The sequence below is a fragment of the Anser brachyrhynchus genome, assembly GCF_964034855.1.
Source record: "Anser brachyrhynchus genome assembly, chromosome: 1".
Lineage (NCBI taxonomy): Eukaryota > Metazoa > Chordata > Aves > Anseriformes > Anatidae > Anser > Anser brachyrhynchus.
The window spans coordinates 198687695-198706824 of record NC_137694.1 but is presented as its reverse complement, the minus strand read 5'-3'; the positions used below and the strand labels follow the sequence as shown (position 1 = coordinate 198706824).

Below are 19130 nucleotides of genomic sequence, written 5' to 3'. Positions count from 1 at the left end.
GTTTAAGTGCCAGATTCAGTAGTTTGCTGGAAAACTTGCTGCTGCTTTTTTCAGGTGAATCTGAAAGCAACAGAGTGAAAGATGCATTGTTATAATTTGTCCTTTCACTAGGCTTTTTTTTTTTTTTTTAACATTAAGCTATATTGAACCAGGTATCTCAGTGATATCTCAAATCTATGTGGATAAACTAAAGACAAATTGATGTTTATAACACATAAGTCTCTAAGTTTCAGCTTTTTAAACAAGACAAACATTAAAATATTTTAAACAGGCATAAGCCATACAGCTTTATTGCCATACCTTGTCACATAATAAAAAGGTAGCATAATAAAAAATAGACAAGCCAAAACCAACTTCCACATGAAGTTTAAAGTGTATTAAGGCTGCTTCTGAACATGAGCAGGACCAGTGCATGAGTGCTGCAAGTGTAAAGGCTCTCTGAGAGCATGTTTTACTGTTGGTCCTATGCCATGAGACCCACTGCTGCTGTGATAACAACACTGAAGGGCCTGAAGGCACTTTCCTCTGCTGATTGCAGTCTGCATGGTGGGATTGACAGGACTATGCAATGTGTCTTCCTCTTTTCTTCTGGGCCTTAATTTTTGCTGTTGTCAGTATTGCAGTGTCTGCAGAAGATAAGGGGAAATGCATCATTTTAGAGGTTTTCAGTTTTCCTTAAGAGATGCAGAATAGAATCAGCAGGTGGGAACTAGAGACATTGCATTTCGTCCACTATGGCACTGATATAATTGTGTGGCTGTCTGTCTACTTATGTATATTTTTGTAAAGAGAGAAAAATTGATTGCACAAAGTTTGTTTCTGAGATGGAAGAATTTTGCCTCTTGGAAAAAAAAAAAAGGCAAAATTCTGGGCTTTTTCCTCTATTTCTGTCCTTATCCTTCTTTTGCTGCAGAATTTTTCTTCTGCCATAGCAGGCCTTCAGCAAATACAGTTATTTTCCATTACTTTTATAGTACAGTTTATACTTTTCTTTTGAATTCTTACAAGTTCTAAATTAAAGAATTATATTAACCATTAAAATATTAGCAAACTGTTTACAGTTTATAAAGTTTAATTTGTCATAGTATAAGGGAAATGAATCTGGAGGAAAACATTATCTGAGAGAAGAGCAGAGTAACAGAGTGATATAGCAAGAAGAATAGGTGTTTCCATTAACTAACTCCTCTTAACCTATTATCATTAAAAAAAAATAAAAATAAAAAAAAAATCCAAATAAAAATAAATCCTAAGAGGCATTTCTGTTTTCTTACGAGTACTCTGATACAGCTGACATTGGGTAATTTCTTTCTAAGCAGTTTTCCAACAACTAAACGTAATGAAAAGTTCAGACCTTCCCAAACTCTATAAAACATTTCATTATTTACAAAAGGTTCAAAATCATAGTTGAAATTTCCCAGTGAGTAGGAGTAAATGACAGGGGGTTATTTGTTTAAAACTACAATATTGGAATGATACCTGACATTTTAAATTTGAGGAGGAGGTATTGCAAAAGACAACACAGAAAGGTTTGCCAAGGGAAAAAAAAAAAAAAAAAAAAGTGTAGTCTTTCTACTTAGGTTGGTAAAATGAAGCATACAGTTTCAAGGGGATGTAAAAATACTACTCTTGATTCAGATTCAGGAAGTTATGTTCTTGCAAACATGAATCCAATTTAGTTTGTCTGAAAGTTGTTCCACCCAACCAACACATCTCTAAAACACACTCTTTGAAAGCTCTGTAACAGGTCTTACTACTGCGTCTAGGGTAATTGTATTTTTGTGTTATTCATCTGCCTCTACTGAAATCAATGAAAGAAGCTTCTGTTTGTTGGCCGACAGCTGTAACATCATTATTAAATTCTCTGCAGTACCCTATTTGAATCAATAAGGGGCCAAGAGGTCTTGACAAGCTATATTTTTTCTAATATTGATCTTGATGACCAAGCTGGTGCCCTGGAGTCTAACCATTGATTATAAGAAAGAGAATTGTCAAGTTGGAGGCCAAATTTGTGCTATTAAACACATCAGATTTTTTAATTAAAGAAAATGTCAGACTGTCATATTTTTCACCATAAGCTAAATGAATCTTTCCACCTACATTAAACATAAAATGAAGTGTACAGATGTACTGGAGATAAGTGCACTAAATATATTTTCTGTTTTGTAGACTACATTCAAGCTTTAATCATGGTATCATTCCACTAGGTATGGAAGCTGATGTCCTTCTATTTCTCCTGAATTTAAAAAGTTAACAAAGTATTTTTATGAATTATTATTATTATTATTATTTTTCTGAGTTGCATTATCTGGCTCCTTTTACAATTAATTCTTGGGAATCCCAGTCAGTGGTCTACAAAACACGTTTTTTAAACAAATAAACCAATTTCAGCTGATCTGTGTTTTATCATTCAAAGACAAGTAATTGCTAATATAGCCCCAATTCACTTTGGTGTGATGTAGCATGAATTAGAATTTGAAAATTATGTCCAGAACTGTTGACAAAAGGAAGCATATCTGGTAAGGTAGAAGAATGAGCCACTGGAGATCCAAGATTTTTTTATTTATTTATATTTTTTTCCCCTCATATGTCTTGAACTGCTATAGCACTTGTTCCCTAAACATTCTAAACATGCTAATGCAAATGGCTGGGTGTGAAGATACATGCTCCTGACTACTATGAAGCTCCTAGCTACATACAGTTTAATATGCAATTTAACATATCTAACATTTTTAGAAGAAATATATTGTTTTCTTGCATAATTCTTATGCAAGATGAAGGCTCATGCATTATTTACTCTGAGAAATTCAGTAAAAGACAGCTGTTGGATCATCAAAGTAGTTGTTCAAAGTAAAGGAAAGTTCAAAGTAAAAAAAACATTTACAATTATGGAAAGGAGACACAGGGACATTTATCACAGAGTTGTGTGAAAAAAATACGTTTGAAGGGAGGTCATCTATTCCAATCTCCTGCTCAAATCAGGACTAACGTCATCCTCTTAAAGCTGTTCAGCTTCCATTTAGGAATTAATAGAAATCAGCAGATATCGATACAACAGGTCTTCAGGTCTGAAGAGACTAAATACCATCATCATGTGTGAAATTTCTATTTATCTATCAATCTATCTATCTATCTATCTATCTATCTATCTGTCGCTATACCCTAGCTGGAGATGACAGAATTGTAGATGTCAAACATCTTTTTGATTTGCATGTGTCACACAGGGCCTTCCTAACATAACAGAGCATTTTAGATCTAGTTCTTACTAAAAATAGGCTTTAATTTCTGGAACTCATCATTTGCATTTCAATTTTCACAGCTTTTCTTAGCTTAGCTTCCTTAGGAGTTACCCTGAAATTTCTTTGAATTGAGTAGAACGCTTCTGTCTAAACAAATTCTTTTTAAGACATGTCCCATTTTCATGACATTGTTTTGCAATGTCATCATTAAGTTTATAAGGATATCCTCAAGCTTTTCCTCAACAGTGGTTTTATCTAAAAACACATATTCCAGTAGAATTCTACGTTACTTCTGAAAACATTAAAAGGAATTAAAATTGCTGAGGAATCAGTTCATTAGCTGACTCTGCAGAAACTTGTACAGTATAAATAAAGGAATAGTACATTCATTTTATTGGGCAATGAATGCTGCTTTGGAGTCTTACAAGATGTAGAAAAAGAGAGAGAGAGAATAGGTATATGAATAGGTTGATCTCTCTATAACAGTAAGCAAGAAATATGCATGATTTGCTATACATTTTTAGCACTGCTACAGAAATGCATTGGCTCTATATTTAGTTTTTCAAAACTGCCAGTTTTAAAGACTATTACTTTTCTTTGTCTTGGCAAATTCCTTTGACCTAAAAACCAGCAAATATACTGCTGTAGGCAAAGTTTTGTGAAGTTTGAAGAAAATTGAAAAATATAAGTATTACAGCTTATTAAGATTTCACCTACTTGTAAAATGGAGCTTCCTTAATGTTCCTATTATTTCTCTAAACTCAGATGTGATTTTCTACTAAAATACTAGATTTTCCATGGATTTAAACCTCAAAAATTATATTCCAGATAACTGAGAGCATATATACATTGAACTTACTCTAACTACGTGTGATTCCCTTTAGGCACTAAAAATGATCATACGGCCAGTTTCCTCAGTGGAGCTGAAAGGTGATGTTACCTGTGAGGATATAATGCTGCCACTGTCTTTAAGTGTATATTAATTTCCAGAAACTGCTGTAAAAATAAAGTCTGTCTCTTTTGGTTAACTGGAAAATGAATTTTTGAATGCATACCCCTTTTTTGTGAAGTGTTTTGAGAATGACTGTTGAAATATCATGAAGCATATATTGCACACCATGCTTCAACTCAGTTAATGTCAGAAAAGAGTAATTCAGTATTTGTCTTGTTTGGCTGTTATTAAGTGTCAGGATTTGGGAGATTTTAGTTTCTTTTACTTTTCTTTTGAATTTAAAAAGAAGCTGAAGAAATAAATGCATAAGAAGTAATAAATTGGGTACAATGTTAAGATTATACATTTAAATATGAAGTTGTATTCAAAATTTATAGTGATGTAAATTTTCATCTCATATCTTAGTATTCTGTAATTAATTAAGAGAATTATTTTTAAAAAAATCAAATAACCTCACAATATTCTGAAAGAGAAGAAAGCAGATAAAGCGTATATATGGTGTATATTTAAATGTAAAAGAGAAAGAATTGTATGCTACTATTTGTATTTTAACATCCCTCGCCACAGCAAATCTAAGAAATGAGAAGTGTTATGAATTCAGAGAATTTGATGTGGCAATTGACAGACTGAAAGATCAATAGATGTAACAAGACAACACAAACCTGCTTTCAAATTAGAACTGGCTTGGTCAAAACAAGATACATGTCCTGAATCTGGTAGTTTTTAGGTTTGATCCACATTACTTTTCCAACGCTGAATGTTTGAATTCCAGTTCTATTTATACAAATACATTAAGTAGAGAGAAGAAGAAGAAAAAAAAAAAGAAAAAAAGCAATTCTTCACATATTACAAAGGTCACAATAATCTAATATAGATTTATGGAAGTAATTTTGAGTAAATCATACTTTTATCCAAGTATTAATGCTGCTTTCTCTTATATGCCGTCCAATGACAGTCCTTCTACTGCTTCATCTCCAGTCTAATGAAAAGATGTTAATTCGGACAGGGTTAATAGAAGAGACTACCTCAAAATTTAGATTGTTTTTAAGGGATACCAGAATCATTTCCCTTTTTAGAATGTATTTGAAATTATAAACCACTTTTAGCATTAATTTCACAAATGCATATAAAATTTTTACTATTTGTTAAAATTCATAACTAGAATATCTTCTGAAGACAAGGAAAGGGTCATCCCTCTGTGAACATAGGATCATTCATCTACTCTTTGTTAGATACCTTTAAACCTCTGTGGTACTTTGGCCTCCGTATTGTTTGCTGCAATAATGGAATTTCATATAATAATATATTTTTGGATAGTGATAATATCTACTATGCTTATTAAAATAAGTGATTGTATAAAAAATTTAAAAGCAATGCTTAGATGGAACAATTTGTTTAGTTGAGATGTGTTCTCAAGAACTGTTTATGAGTGGTTATCCTTGGATTTGTAGAAAGACTTGTGCAGAAAATCCTTTATTATACCTTTTCTCCTTTTTCCACTTGTACTAATTTTCAGTTGAGAAATACCTATAGGAAATTTTTTGTTTTGTGCCTGTGTAGGCACACACCTGAACAAACTTCTACATCTAATCACTTTGTAACTATGTTATTATGTATAGTCAACATAAGTTCAAATCATTTTCATTTGTCACAACACAGGATTGCTTCTTCACTTATAGAAAAAAAGGGATGTGCTCATCCTATGTAATGATGAGGAATCAATATTTTAAAAGAAGTTTGGGACAATTATGCATATAAGTAAAACTAACTTACTAAGGTAGCTTTTGGCAATTTTTTGTAGGAGTCACATGCATTCAAGTTTTACATGCAGAAATTAATATGCTGCAAATATTTATATTAGTTGTAGAAATGTATTTCTACACCTTTAAGAGTCATTACATATAATTATGTCTGTTCTTTCTACAGGATTTTCTTCACCGTTCTCATTGCAAACTCATTCCTAGGAAACTCCCCAAGTCCAATAATCAAATAACTTAGATGTTCAAAAAATAAGTGTAACTTGTTTCTCCATTCTCTTTCCTTATCAAAGTCAAAATACAAATTTGGAAAGTTTTATATTCATGTATCCAGAGTAACATGATGACATTTTAAAAAGCCAGCTAGTCTGTCATTCAAAAAGGAGAAACTGGTTAAAGAGGCAATTCCTTTCAAGAGAGACGCAACTCGAATTTTAAGCAGATGACCTGCTGCTGCTGCTTGGCAATTCTTATAATGAATCTACTGTAGGTTTCATTTCTGTCTGCTAATGTGACTCAACTTGTTGTACATAAAAGTGTTATAAATATTGATGATAATTGTTAAACATGATATAGTGTTCCATGTTAGCAGCTACTCAGGAGATAATTCTCTTTGGGAAATCTCAATCAATCACAAGAGGTCCCCTGGTGAGGAGAGGAGAACAGAAGGGGAAAATGGAAGCCATAGGGGAAACGCAAAGAAGAGAAAGGTGGGGAAAAGGGAACACTAATATTTTGATTCAAAGCACTACTGTAGTTTTGATGTAAATGCCCTGGCCATCCTCCTTTTCTGTATGTATGTTTGCTTTACAGTGTAGTTTTAATAAAAGCCAAGCATATTTTGGGCTGCATCAAAAGAAGTGTAGCTAGCAGGTCGAGGGATGTGATTCTCCCCTTCTAATACGCTCTCTTGAGACCCCTCCTGGAGTACTGTGTCCCAGCATAAGAACTGTTAGAGTGGGTCCAGAGGAGTGCCACGAAGATGACAGAGCTAGATGACCTGTCCTATGAAAAAAGGCTGAGAAAGTCGGGACTGTTTAGACAAGAGAAGGCTCCAGGGAGACCTTACAGTGGCCTTCCAGTACTTCAAGGTGGCCTACAGGAAAGATGGGGAGGGACTCTTCGTCGGGGAATATTGTAATAGGACAAGGTATAACAGTTTTAAAATATAAGAGGGTAGATTTAGATTAGGTGTTAGGAAGAAATTCATTACTGTCAGGGTGGCAAGGCACTGGAACAGATCGTCCAGAGAAGTCATGGATGCCCCATACCTGGAGGTGTTCAACGCCAGATTGGATGGGCCTTTGGGTAACTTGATTTAGAGGAAGGTGCCATGGGCACATGGCAGGGGGTTTGCAACAAGGTGATCTTTAAGGTCCCTTCCAACTCAAACCATTCTATGATTTTGTAATTCTATATCAAACTTACTTCTTTTCAAGGACATAGAATGGGAATTTCCACTCCAGGAGTGCAGACTCTCCAGCCCCTGATGACACAGGGACCCAGAACAGGTCTTTTGAATTTCTTCAAAGCTCATGTGTGTTAGAGATGTTCAATACAGACTCACCTACCCACAGTAAACTCCATGACCTCTATATAGCTACTCATAGGAAACTCAACTAGCTGTTTGATACACTGATTTCATCTTTCTGCAGTGAATAAGTTTCTAATGTAAGTTATTTCCTACTTTGCTTATGTTAACTGTAGGGAAGTTACAAAAACATACCTGGCACTTTCTTTTTTTTCACTGGTAACACAGGTATTGGTTTGAAACTGAAAGATTTTGCTATTTTGTTGATTTTGAATTGGATATTAGGAAAAGGTTCTTCACTGAGAAGACCATCAGGCACTGAAACAAGCTCCCAAGGGATGTGGTCATGGCACCAAGGCTGACAGACTTAAAAAGCATTTGTACAATGCTCTCAGACATGTAGTTTATTTTTAGGTAGTCCTGTGTAGAACCAAGAGTTGAACTCAATGATCCCTTCACACTCAGGATATGCAATGATTCTATGATTTTGTGATTTGTGAATGTATAGATTTGGAGAAAACAATAAAGCATGAGCTATTTCCAAATAAATAATCACATCATCACAGAATGGTAGATGTTGGAAAGGAACACCCAGAGCACCTTGCACTGGGACTCCACAACTTCTCTGGGCAACCTGTGTGAGTGCTTAGTCACCCTCACAGTAAATAAGTGTATCCTGATATTCAGACAAAACCTTGTGTGTTCCAGTTTGTTTCTATTGCCTTTTGTCCTGTCACTGGACACCACTGAAAAGAGCCTGGCTCCAGCCCCTTTGCACCCTCCCTTCAGGTATTTATAGACATGGATGAGAGCCCCCCCCCGAGCCCCCTCTTCTCTGGGCTGAACAGCCCTAGCTTTCTCAGCCTTTCCTACTAGAACAGATGTTCCAGTCTTTTCATTGTCTTCATGGCCATTCATTGGACTCTTCAGTATGTCCACATCTCTCTCGTACTGGGGAGCCCAGAACTGGACACAGTGTTCTAGGTAGAGCCTACCAACATGTGAGTAGATGAGAAGAATCACCTTCCTTGACCTGCTGCCAATACTTTGCCTGCTGCAGCCCAGGATACCATTAGCCTTCTTAGCAGCAAGGACACATAACTGGCTCACATTCAATTTGAAATCTCTGCCAAACCGGTCATCCACCCAGGACCACCTGTGTGGTCCCTGGCATGTACTGGTCCCTGGGGTTGTTCTCCCTAGATGCAGGACTTTGTACTTCTGTTGAACTTCATAAAGTTTCTGTCAACCTATTTCTTCTGCCGCTCCGGGTCCCCCTGGATCACAGCATGACCCTCTGTTGTATCAGCCACTCTTCCAAGTTTTGTGTCATCTTCAAACTTACTCTTCCCCATCACCCAAATCATTAATGAAGGTGTTGAACAGGGTGGGACCCAGTATTAACCCTTGGGGTACACTGCTAGTTACTGGCCTCCAGCCTGACTTTGTGCCATTGATCACCACTATTCATCCAGCTTTCAGTCCACTTCACTGTCTGCTCATCCAGTCCATACATCAACAGCTAGTCTGTGGGTATCTTATTGGAGACAGGGGCAAAGGCCTTACTGAAGTCCAGGTAGGTCCCCTCGTCTCATGCTCTCCTCTCATCTACCTGGCCAGCCATTTCATTGCAGAACTTGAAGAAACATCAGTTTGGTCAAACATGACTTCCCCTTGGTGAATCTCGGCTGACTTTTCCTAATGATTCTCTAGTTATGTGTCTGGAAATGTTTTCCAGGATTAGCTGCTCCATCACCAAGGAATGGAGGTTTGGTGGACCAGTCTGTATTTCCCTTTATGGTTTCTGTTTTGTTAACCAATTAGTATTACAAATATAATTTGTACTTGCATCACAACATGAGCTGGAGACACCTTTTTACTAGATAATTGTTCTCCATGCACCAGTAACATGATGATTTTTTTTATTAACATAACAAAGCAAGCCTGAATAGTCAAGAATTTTCCAGACAGTGATATGAAGAACGTTGTTTATTTGGAAATCGAAAGAAAAAAAAAAAAAAAAAAAAAAGATTAAACATGAAAAACACAAAACACACAGGGACACTACTATGTGCTTAGCAGGACCAGCATCTTCATCTGAATTTATAGACATTTTTCCAGATGTAGCATTGTTCCCTTCATTTTACTTTATCCTCTGTTGTAGGTGAACTTCTAAGGTTAATGGATAGAAGCAAGGGAAAGGGAAATGGAGGAAGGGAAGGAGAGAAGGAAGGAAGGTATTCAGGACACCAGGCATGAGAAGAAAGAAAGATGTTAACAGGCTTTCTGAGATAGACAGTTGCCCTATCTGCAACCTAGGTGTCATTAGTCTTGGTGCAGTCATGTGTGTTGCAGTAACATTTTTTTTACGATAATGAATGTCTTTGGTATTCATCCTTCAGTAGTTTTAAACCTGGGATCTGTTCCAAAACAGCACATTTTGTCTATCACAATTTCAGCGTGACTTTCACTAAAATTGTATTTTTAGCAAGGAATTTTACTATGCTTAAAACATTTAAAGCATGTATCTGCCTCCCAAGCCTCCACTTAATAAACATGGAAATGTATTCTCCTGATCTTCCTTAAATTTTTAGTTGTCTGGCCCTTACATGTCTCTGATTTTTATCTCATTTATTCCACCTATATTTAACATTCACAGAACTGTGGCATCTATGTGTCAGTTCCCAGTGTACTTTACTCATACCATGGCTTGAGGAGAAAGTGCTGTGAATGACACAGCAAAGCCACAGTGGTCACTTTTTAGCAGCTGAACTCTCTTACCTCTGCAGTTAAAATGCTACTTCTCAGCAACTTCCTCTGGATTAGAAGACACTTCAGTTACGTTTGGCCTTGCTGTTTGTTAGTTACAAGCACTGTGTATTGTCTGCTCTTTATTCCTGCATTACCTGTTCTCTTATAGTGACATACTAAGTAATGCTATTTTCCTTGCAGCTTTAATAGACCACTCTTCTCTAATTGAAGGAACTCTGCTATCTGAGAAGCAGCATGTTCCCAGAGTAAAGTGCAGTGACAAGCAGGAGACTTAATTTCTTTTACCGTTTAGTCAGTGACTCACTGTTTGACTTTGCTCAAATCACTTAGGAGGTCCAAATGTACAAGCAGCTGCACAAAGTTTGGGTGTCTTCATTTTGTTGCCTACTACTGAGTTTTGTTCTGAGAGGTGCTCAACACAGAGAACAGCAGTTAAAGGCAGTAAGAGCTACAGGTGCTTGACATACTCGAAAATCAGGATAGCATTAAAGTGTTTCAAAGTCAACATCTTAAAACCCCAGGTGATTTCAAGCATGTATGGTTTTAATGTTGTCTTGAAAAGTACTGTTCCTTGATCTCCTTGAATAATAGCACTCACAAGGTCTGCTGATTGCAAATGTTTGTAAAAATTTTCATGATTTCTTGTGTTATAGAACAAGACATTTACTCAGCCATATTAGTATTATTAAGTTACACATTCTGGAAATATTACAAACAAGAACAGATGGAAATAACCCATCTGAAACTTACACTCAGTTTGTTAGACTTTGGCTGTTCTCCAGGACTTCTGATAAACAAGTTTCAGTCAGTCTTCACTGCACACTGATCCACACTGTTGGGTACCCTATGCGTCAAAACAAACAAACAAACAAACAAACAAAAATTAGTTATAATCCTATCTCTCCTCCTAGAAAAGTGACATATATCTGTGAAAAATCACCTATGGCTACAAAGGTGAAAGAAATCATCGTGTTAATTAGACATGAAAGTAAGTACTTTGCCACAATTAAAAAGAATCCAAGCAAACAGATGTAACAGAAGTTGAGCTCAGAGGAGTTCATCATGAGATGATTACTTGCATTGGCAACCAGCAATGACAGTGTGCTGCTTTCCAAAAGCTATTATTTTACTGACAGTGACAGCAGTAGCAGTGCCAGGAGAAACAACATCTCTGGTAGCAAGGTGCAGCAATATGGCCTTGTCTGTGAACATGAAGATCCAGTTGGAGCGAAGTTTGATAGCAGTCAACAGACTCGCTCAGAGTTTCCTTCTCTGATCAATGTGGCTATGTTTGGAGTGACTGTATTGGAGCAAATGTAGTTGCATGACAGTACACTTAGGGAAGATTAGACTATGACAAGACAGTATGCAAGAAAAAAAAAAGACTAAACTCAGTAGCAAAGTTATAGTATTAGTTATGATTTGGGAGAGTAAAAAATCTCAAACTGAAGTGTACAGACTGATGTTATTCACCTTCCATGGGCTTCTCTGTTTCTGACAGAGAATCAGGAAACAGAAGCCAAGTGTTACATCACCTACAAACATTTGCCCACTAGACAGATGATCTTTTGAAGCTGAGTGTGTGACCCCAAAGTTTCATACATGAAGTTGGGAATTAGCTCCTGCTGTAGAATTTTGCTCTGTGAAAACCTACACCTCAGCAATTGGGTTCTCCCATTGCTGAACTCTACTGGAAATGATCTTTATAATCTCGATTTTTATTGGCAATGGACACAGGTGACCTTTCTCTTTGCCAGTTCATCTCTCTTTTTCTTCTGGTGAAAGGACATTTAATTCTACTGTTCAAAACTTGTGATACCCCACAGAAAACACCAGTGCTAGGTGTTAGAGATGTTACAATCACCATTATTACTATTGCTATAAAGTAGGGGGAAAGAAAGACTACTCTGGGATCATCCCTAATATTCCTGAAACTTGTGGAACGTATGCCAAAAATAGAGGAGCTACAGAAAGCCAGAAAGCCAAGGGAATAGTGAGTAAACAAGTTGGCCAAGCCTCCTACTGGATTTCACTGCAGCTGGATATTTGGATTCTGTGATGGGGCAGGTCACTGCACCTTTCTACCACAGAGGTTGTTATTCCTGTCTCTGACAGCTGAATTAGGGTCTCTTGTATTTCAGTGTTCTGGAAGTGAGGCAGAGCCTTCAGTTCCCTGGCACAACGCTTCTGTGTGTGTCAGCTGTGCAATAGCACCTGACTTATGAAATGTCTCTGTCATATGTAAGAAAATATAAAAACTGGTGATTTAAAGAATTAACTATCCCAAAATGTGTGCTCTTGACAATATTTAAGAGTTTAACTTGGTCTTTTTTGGTGGTTTCACACTGATGACTAGCCAAACTCCACCACTCCTCTCTCTCACTCCCTCTGCTCTCCTCAAAGGAACAAGGGGAGAAGATACGATGGAAAGGGCTCAAGGGTTGAGATAAGGACAGGGAGATCACTTACCAATTACTGTCACAGGCACAATGGACTCAGCATAGGGATATTAATGTAATTTATTGCCTATTACTATCACACCAGAGCAGTAAGAAATGAAAACCAATCCACCTCCATCCACCCCCTTCCACCTCCTCCCCCCCCAAGCAGTGCAGGGGAACTGGGAATGGGGGCTGCAGTCAGTCCATGGCGCTTCATCTCTGCTGCTCCTTCACGGTCACTCTCTGCCCCTCTTCCACGTGGGGTCCCTCCTACGGGATGCCATCTTTCCTGAACTGAGCCTGCGGGGGCTGCCCACAGGCTGCAGCTCTTCAGGAACTGCTCCCACACGGCTCCGTACCACGGGGTCCATCCCCCAGGAGCAAACTGCTCCAGCACGGGTCCCCCACGGGCGGCAGCTCCCCCCAGACCCCCTGCTCCTGCGTGGGCTCCTCTCCACGGGCTGCAGCTCCGGCCCGGGGCCTGCTCCTGCGGGGGCTCTCCATGGGCCGCAGCCTCCTCCAGGCCACATCCACCTGCTCCACCGGGGGCTCCTCCACGGGCTGCAGCGTGGAGATCTGCTCCGTGTGGGACCCGTGGGCTGCAGGGGGACAGCCTGCTCCACCAGGGGCCTCTCCACGGGCCGCAGGGGAACTTGTGCTGCGTGCCTGGAGCACCTCCTGCCCTCCTGCTGCACTCACCTTGGGGGCTGCAGGGCTGCTTCTCTCTCAGCTCTCACCCCTCTCTCCCAGCTGCTGTAGCACAGCAGATTTCCCCTTTCTTCAATCTGCTCTCCCAGAGGCCCACCCAGCATCACTCATGGCTCTGCTCTGGCTAGCAGTGGGTCCCTTTCGGAGCAGGTTGGAGCTGGCTCTTATCTGACCTGGGGCAGCTGCTGGGCTCTGCTCGCAGAAGCCACCCCTGCAGCCCTCCTGCTACCAAAACCTTGTCACGTAAACCCAATACATCTTTATGATTGAATTTATATTTATTCTACTCTTGAACTTCTAGTCTCCAGCCAAACACAGAACACACATATTAAGAGAGAGAACACACATATTTAAGAGAGCTCTTGCTTAAATCTTTATTCAGGAGGATGCTGAATTTATGGCCCTTTTCCCGAACTGAAAGGAAAGGAATAGAGAACATTCTGGGAAAAAAAATAAAATGGTTACTGCTGCAAGTTTGCCTTCCATACAATTTTATCACAAAGTAACATGACTTCACTGAAAACAGGTGGTCTCTGAAATGAAAACTACATGCCGTGCATTCTTAATTAAGATCTAGGAGACACTGAAAAAAGATGCAAAATTCTCATGGCTTGTGAACATCAAGACATGCTTTAAATTTACAGATTTAAATTTACAGGTATTAAGAAATTAATTTTTGACATTATTGTGTTTCAGGGAATATGCAAATATTTGAATGAAATTCTTAGAGTCACAGACTTAATATAAAAATAAACAAAAAAAAAAACAAACAAAAAAACTATATATTGAGTCTTTTAACTACAGTGAACAGGCTAAAAATTACTTTGAGGATCATAACCTGCCACTTAGTATGTGATATATATTATTCTCTTGTGGCTGCTTGTGACTGTAGATAACAAATTCTCATCACTGCAGGATGTGGGTTTTTGTTTCTAGAGTGTAATAATTTTTTTCTTATGCATTTAAGTTTGGAATTGTACTCAGCTTTTCTTGAGCTTAACAAAGTAATGTCCAGCACACAAATACAGAAGTGGTTTCACACTTCCAAATAAATCAGTAGAAATACTCTGTTAAGTTTGATGAAAGTATGTATTATATCTTTGATTGGACATATGGATAAATTGAAAGCAGAAAATGAAGTATAATGTGAGATGGGAAAAAAAAAGTACTATCTCATGAAATACTTTTAAGTGTTGAAGCTCTGTTGTAAAACATCTGGTCTTTTAAAATGCTTGGGCTGAAATGTGACAGCCTTTGTAACAACCTGTACACTTGGTGAGGAGCCTGAGGAGCAATTTCTTGCCATTGAGATTTCCTGCTATAGCTACCCTCTGTGTCTCTTCTCATATCCCCTTCTAATCTTCACCTCCGAAGACTGTACAGTACTAGAAATAGATGAAAGCAAAAAAGCAGAAGGAAAGATGTTAAATGGAAACTATTGCACTAAGAACTCAAAGGCAGTCTCGAAACATACACAGTGGAAATGCTTGTGTGTTTTTTTTTTTTTTTTTTTAAGCAAACATATTCTTCAATTCAACCTCTGTCTTTGATTTCAACGGAAACTATGTTTGCGGAGGATGGTGTTGCCTACCTTGCAGTCACTGCATAGCCTAGTTGCGCAGCAGGAACCAGGATATGGAGTACATTTCACCTGTAGTATAGACACAGTGAGACCTGCTTCAACTGTCTAATGATTCCTGGAGTTTCTTCTAGTATGATATGGGAAGCATTACATTTCTTAGAGAAGCCTCTTTCTTCCACACAGCTGATGTTGCCTGACACATTTTCAAATTAGCAAGTATCTGCAGGCCCATTTGACACAATAGAAAGAGGCTAAATGCAGTGGGAGGAAGAAGATCTGATTTAACCACTTCAAGAAGCAAAGTAGAATTACTGAATAGGCAAGTGAGCAAAAGGTAACTATTTTTTTTTCTGCACAGCACTGCATCAGAAGCAGTAGATTTGTTTAATAAATGCAGAAGGGCAAGTCAGTTGACAGAATGTGCCAAGGAAAAACGAAGGGTATTGTGATTCTACATGGAATGAAACATGGAATGCAAGAAGTAAAAAGCAGGAGAAAGAATTGTATGTTTCTTAAGCTATTTTTTTTTTCTAGCGAACTACAACAGGTCTTAATCAAATATCTCCTCAGATCTGTTACCTCTACATTTTCCTCTCCTACCTTTCCCTTCCACAATATTTAGTGACTTTATCGCTGCTTCCCCTTTGTAACATATAAAAATTCAGATTCTTAAGTGGTCATTAATGGGCATGTAATCTGTTTTGTCTGAGGATCACTGCCAGACTGCATAGCCCTACAATGAGCTATTCTTCACAGCCTTCCTGCATAACCTTTTTGTGGGTACTGATTTTACACCTCTCTTCTACTCTAATTTTCTGTTCAGTCTACATTATAGCATCTATTAGTCACAGAATGTGGAAAAGTATAAAACTCTGCAGCTGGAGTACTCTAAGGATTGCAAATAGCCCAAGAAAGGTTTGAGACCTTTGGGTGTAATGGGCTGTAAAAGTAAAAGCTGTGATTTACTGTTTCTTCCAGTTACTGAAACCTGATGGCCAGCCCACCTTCTGTGGAATTCAGTGATCTGCAGATGTTTATATCTAATAAGAAGTTTGAGTAAATTGTGGTCATTTTCCTTTTCCTTTTAATGCATTGTACTTCCATGACATTGTGTAACTCTTTTTGCACAATGATTTTTGTGTCATTCAGTTCAAAGACAAAAATACTACACAAAGATTTATTATTATTATAAAAGCAAAACAGCTGAATTATTTCTGTTCTTTCAGGTTAAATCAGACTAAAAATGAAAAATGTTAATATCTAGACATATAACTATGCATGAACATGCAGTAAGAGCATATATGATACACATACACACAGAGATCTTGGATATATATACCCGTGTAATTTATGTAAGAGAAAGAAACTCAAGAAAATAGAAAAGATAAGTGCTTATCGTACCTAAAACAAGAGATTTGGCATTATTTCAACAGAGAATTTCTGTCTTTGTTTCTATATTCCACTACCAAAAAAAAAATACATGAATACATTTATATATATAAATATATATAGAACATCATAGGACAATGTGATTCTTAAGGGCAGTGTTTTCCTTCCCCAGGTGTGGCTGTAAAACCTCCAGGCAAATGACTGATCAGCTTAATAACATCTAGGAATTAATTCAAAAATATGCTGTGAAGGAGAGGAATTGTTATGCTTAAGATATTTTCATGGGGGAAATATATATATATATATACACACCTAATGTGTAAAGTCAATAATTTATTGGTTTTGTTTTGTTTTGTTTTTATTATTGTGTAATTAAAATTCTGTCTCCTTGAAGAATTCTTATTACCACAGTTCCTCTTATTACAAAAAATAAAGAGCGCTGTTAGAAGGAGTAAGTTGAAACTGCCATGCATACTCTCCTCATATCTACCCCTTTTATGTTGTTAAGTGCAACTTTCCAACACCACCTGGATGCAAAGGTTAGCTTCAGTTAGGAGTATGGCTAGTTCTCAATATCTTGAGTCCTCCACTAGGACTCAATGATTTCTTCCTTTGCATGTAAAACTCATAGGGACATTTTTATATGTTGGCTAGCATGCTCACAACTTGCTAATTCTTCACTGGTTTTCAAGTGCATCTTTCATCTGGATTTACTTTTTATGGTGCAGTGATTAAAAACATAAAAATACTGTAAGGGAATAGGAAGTGAGATATAATTCTCTCTCTTCCCACATGGTGGCTTCATCACTTAATCTTCCTCTTCATAATCTTTATAAAACTTGACTCTTTTCTATGTGCTAAACCTCACAGAAGAGTGAGCAGTCTGCCCTCCTACTACCTCACAAATCTAATTGGTTATTGGACTGCAGACATGGCTTTGAATCTTTCAAGCAGTATGGGATTCAGCTGTAATATCACTTAGGCAAATTCTTACCCACTAGTCTGGTCTACAAAAAGTTAATGAGAAAAGCATCAGATTTTCTCTCTTGGACTTTTTTTTTTTCCTCCTTTTTTTTGCCCTTTTTAAATATTCAGTACAACTCAAAACTACTGTTCAGTCCCTGAATTCAGTGCCTCACCAGAAGCAAGGTCTAGGTAAATTTTTCAATTGAGACTTCAATGCCAATACAGTGAGGAAATTTTTCATAATACTCAAGTGCGTTAGCTATTAGTAGTTAGTTCTACCACAAAGCCTTTGACAGAACTTCAGGCATATAATGTGTTCCTTAACAATAACATAAACAGCTCTGACAAAGACAGGTAACTGGTATGTTTGTGTGAATGTATGTATGTATTTATGATTAGACCTAAAATTATTTAATAGACATAGTTCCCAGGTGCTGACTGATTCTCAGGAAAATAACTTATGTAAAGAATAACTTGGAACAGGAAGACATTCTGTAATTCCTTTGATCAGGCTAAAATATTGAGAAAGTCAAGGGAAGAAGCAACTGAGTACATAAATCAGGTTAGGCACAAGAAAAACTACAAACTAAAAAAAAAAAAAAAAAAGGATTAGTTGTGATTTAGCTGTGTTTAGTGTTTAGTTAGTAAAGACTGCTGCAGGAAAAAAAAAAAAAAAGGTGTTCAGCCTTCATGTGAAAATTAATTAACCGAGAAGCTCACATACTGTCACAACAGTGGAATTATTTTTTTTTCTTTTGTAATTGAAGATGCTAGCAATCGTACAAATTTACTAAAAGTGTTGTGTTTTCTCCAATGTTGCCAATTTAACTAAAAGAATGGCTATCTGAGTACAAAAATCTGATTCAAACAATAATTAGTTTAAGGAAGTCTTATGCTGTTTTTGTTTGTTTGTTTGTTTTTTCAGGGGTTAAACTGAACTGTGACATATGCCTTTAGCATCATTTCAAATGACTCATTTGAAAACAAAGTAATCAATGACTTTTTTAATTACATGTTATCTGGAAAAGGCCACTTTTTATTATTAAAATAATATGGATAATCATTAGAAAAATGTACGTGAAGTAGTTTAAAATTCAAACAACAAAGGTTATTAAGCTTAACTAAGCTTAACAGGCAAATTAGTGTAGACATGAACCTTTTTTTTCATTCTTCTCAGTACTATCATTTCCTTATATGGTAGCAAAAATAACTCTTTGTTACTGTTCCTTTTTTGAGGGAGGGAAGAGAAGGCTGGAGAAACAGCACTTTTTTCATAACAGCATATAACAAAGCATTCGCATATCCTGTAGCCATTCAGAAACAAGAAATGTGTCTCAGATTTAGTTCATATAGCCAACTAATGCTGCCATGTCATGCAACACACAGGGAGTGATACATGAGAGTTAAAGAAATAGGTCTCCAAATACAAGAGGGATTGAGTGATTTAAGGGTACAAATATGGGTCTACACATACAGGTAGCTAACATATATATATATGTATTTCTGTTCCACAGATTACTGAAAAGGAGTCCTAACACTTTTTGATTCAGTTCTGCTCCTGAGCATCATCAGATTTCAAACATACAAGAACAATTTTCTGGAGATCATCTCTGTTTTGAAGGACAACATCTGGACAGCCAGTAGGAGAGCTGAGGTAGTGAATATTTAAACCAAACTATTTTGGGAAAATGTTTTTGAGCTTTATTGCTTGCATTTATTAGTTTATAAAATTAAGATCAAACATTGAGGCTTTTGATAACAATTCAGCTTGAATAATCTTGCCAATAGAACATAGA

The 19130-nt window shown here is 37.2% G+C and overlaps 1 protein-coding gene and 1 long non-coding RNA gene across 5 annotated transcripts in view; one reads left to right on the top strand and one right to left on the bottom strand.

Moving 5' to 3' along the window:
- The window catches only part of CNTN5 (contactin 5), a 695706-nt gene that overhangs the window by 173034 nt on the left and 503542 nt on the right, over window positions 1-19130 (top strand). For 3 of the 4 annotated variants that reach the window (XM_080592024.1, XM_080592025.1, XM_080592023.1), the window contains exon 3: window positions 18849-18988. The exons of the other annotated variant lie outside the window; for it this stretch is intronic. The gene's annotated coding sequence lies outside the window, so the exon portion shown is untranslated. The remainder of the gene's footprint in view (window positions 1-18848; window positions 18989-19130) is intronic. 4 annotated transcript variants of the gene reach the window in all.
- LOC308195722 lies at window positions 67-12019 on the bottom strand. The gene is made up of 3 exons (XR_013951779.1): window positions 10999-12019; window positions 4851-4962; window positions 67-626 (listed from the first exon to the last, which is right to left on the bottom strand). It is a non-coding gene; the product is annotated as an uncharacterized lncRNA (long non-coding RNA).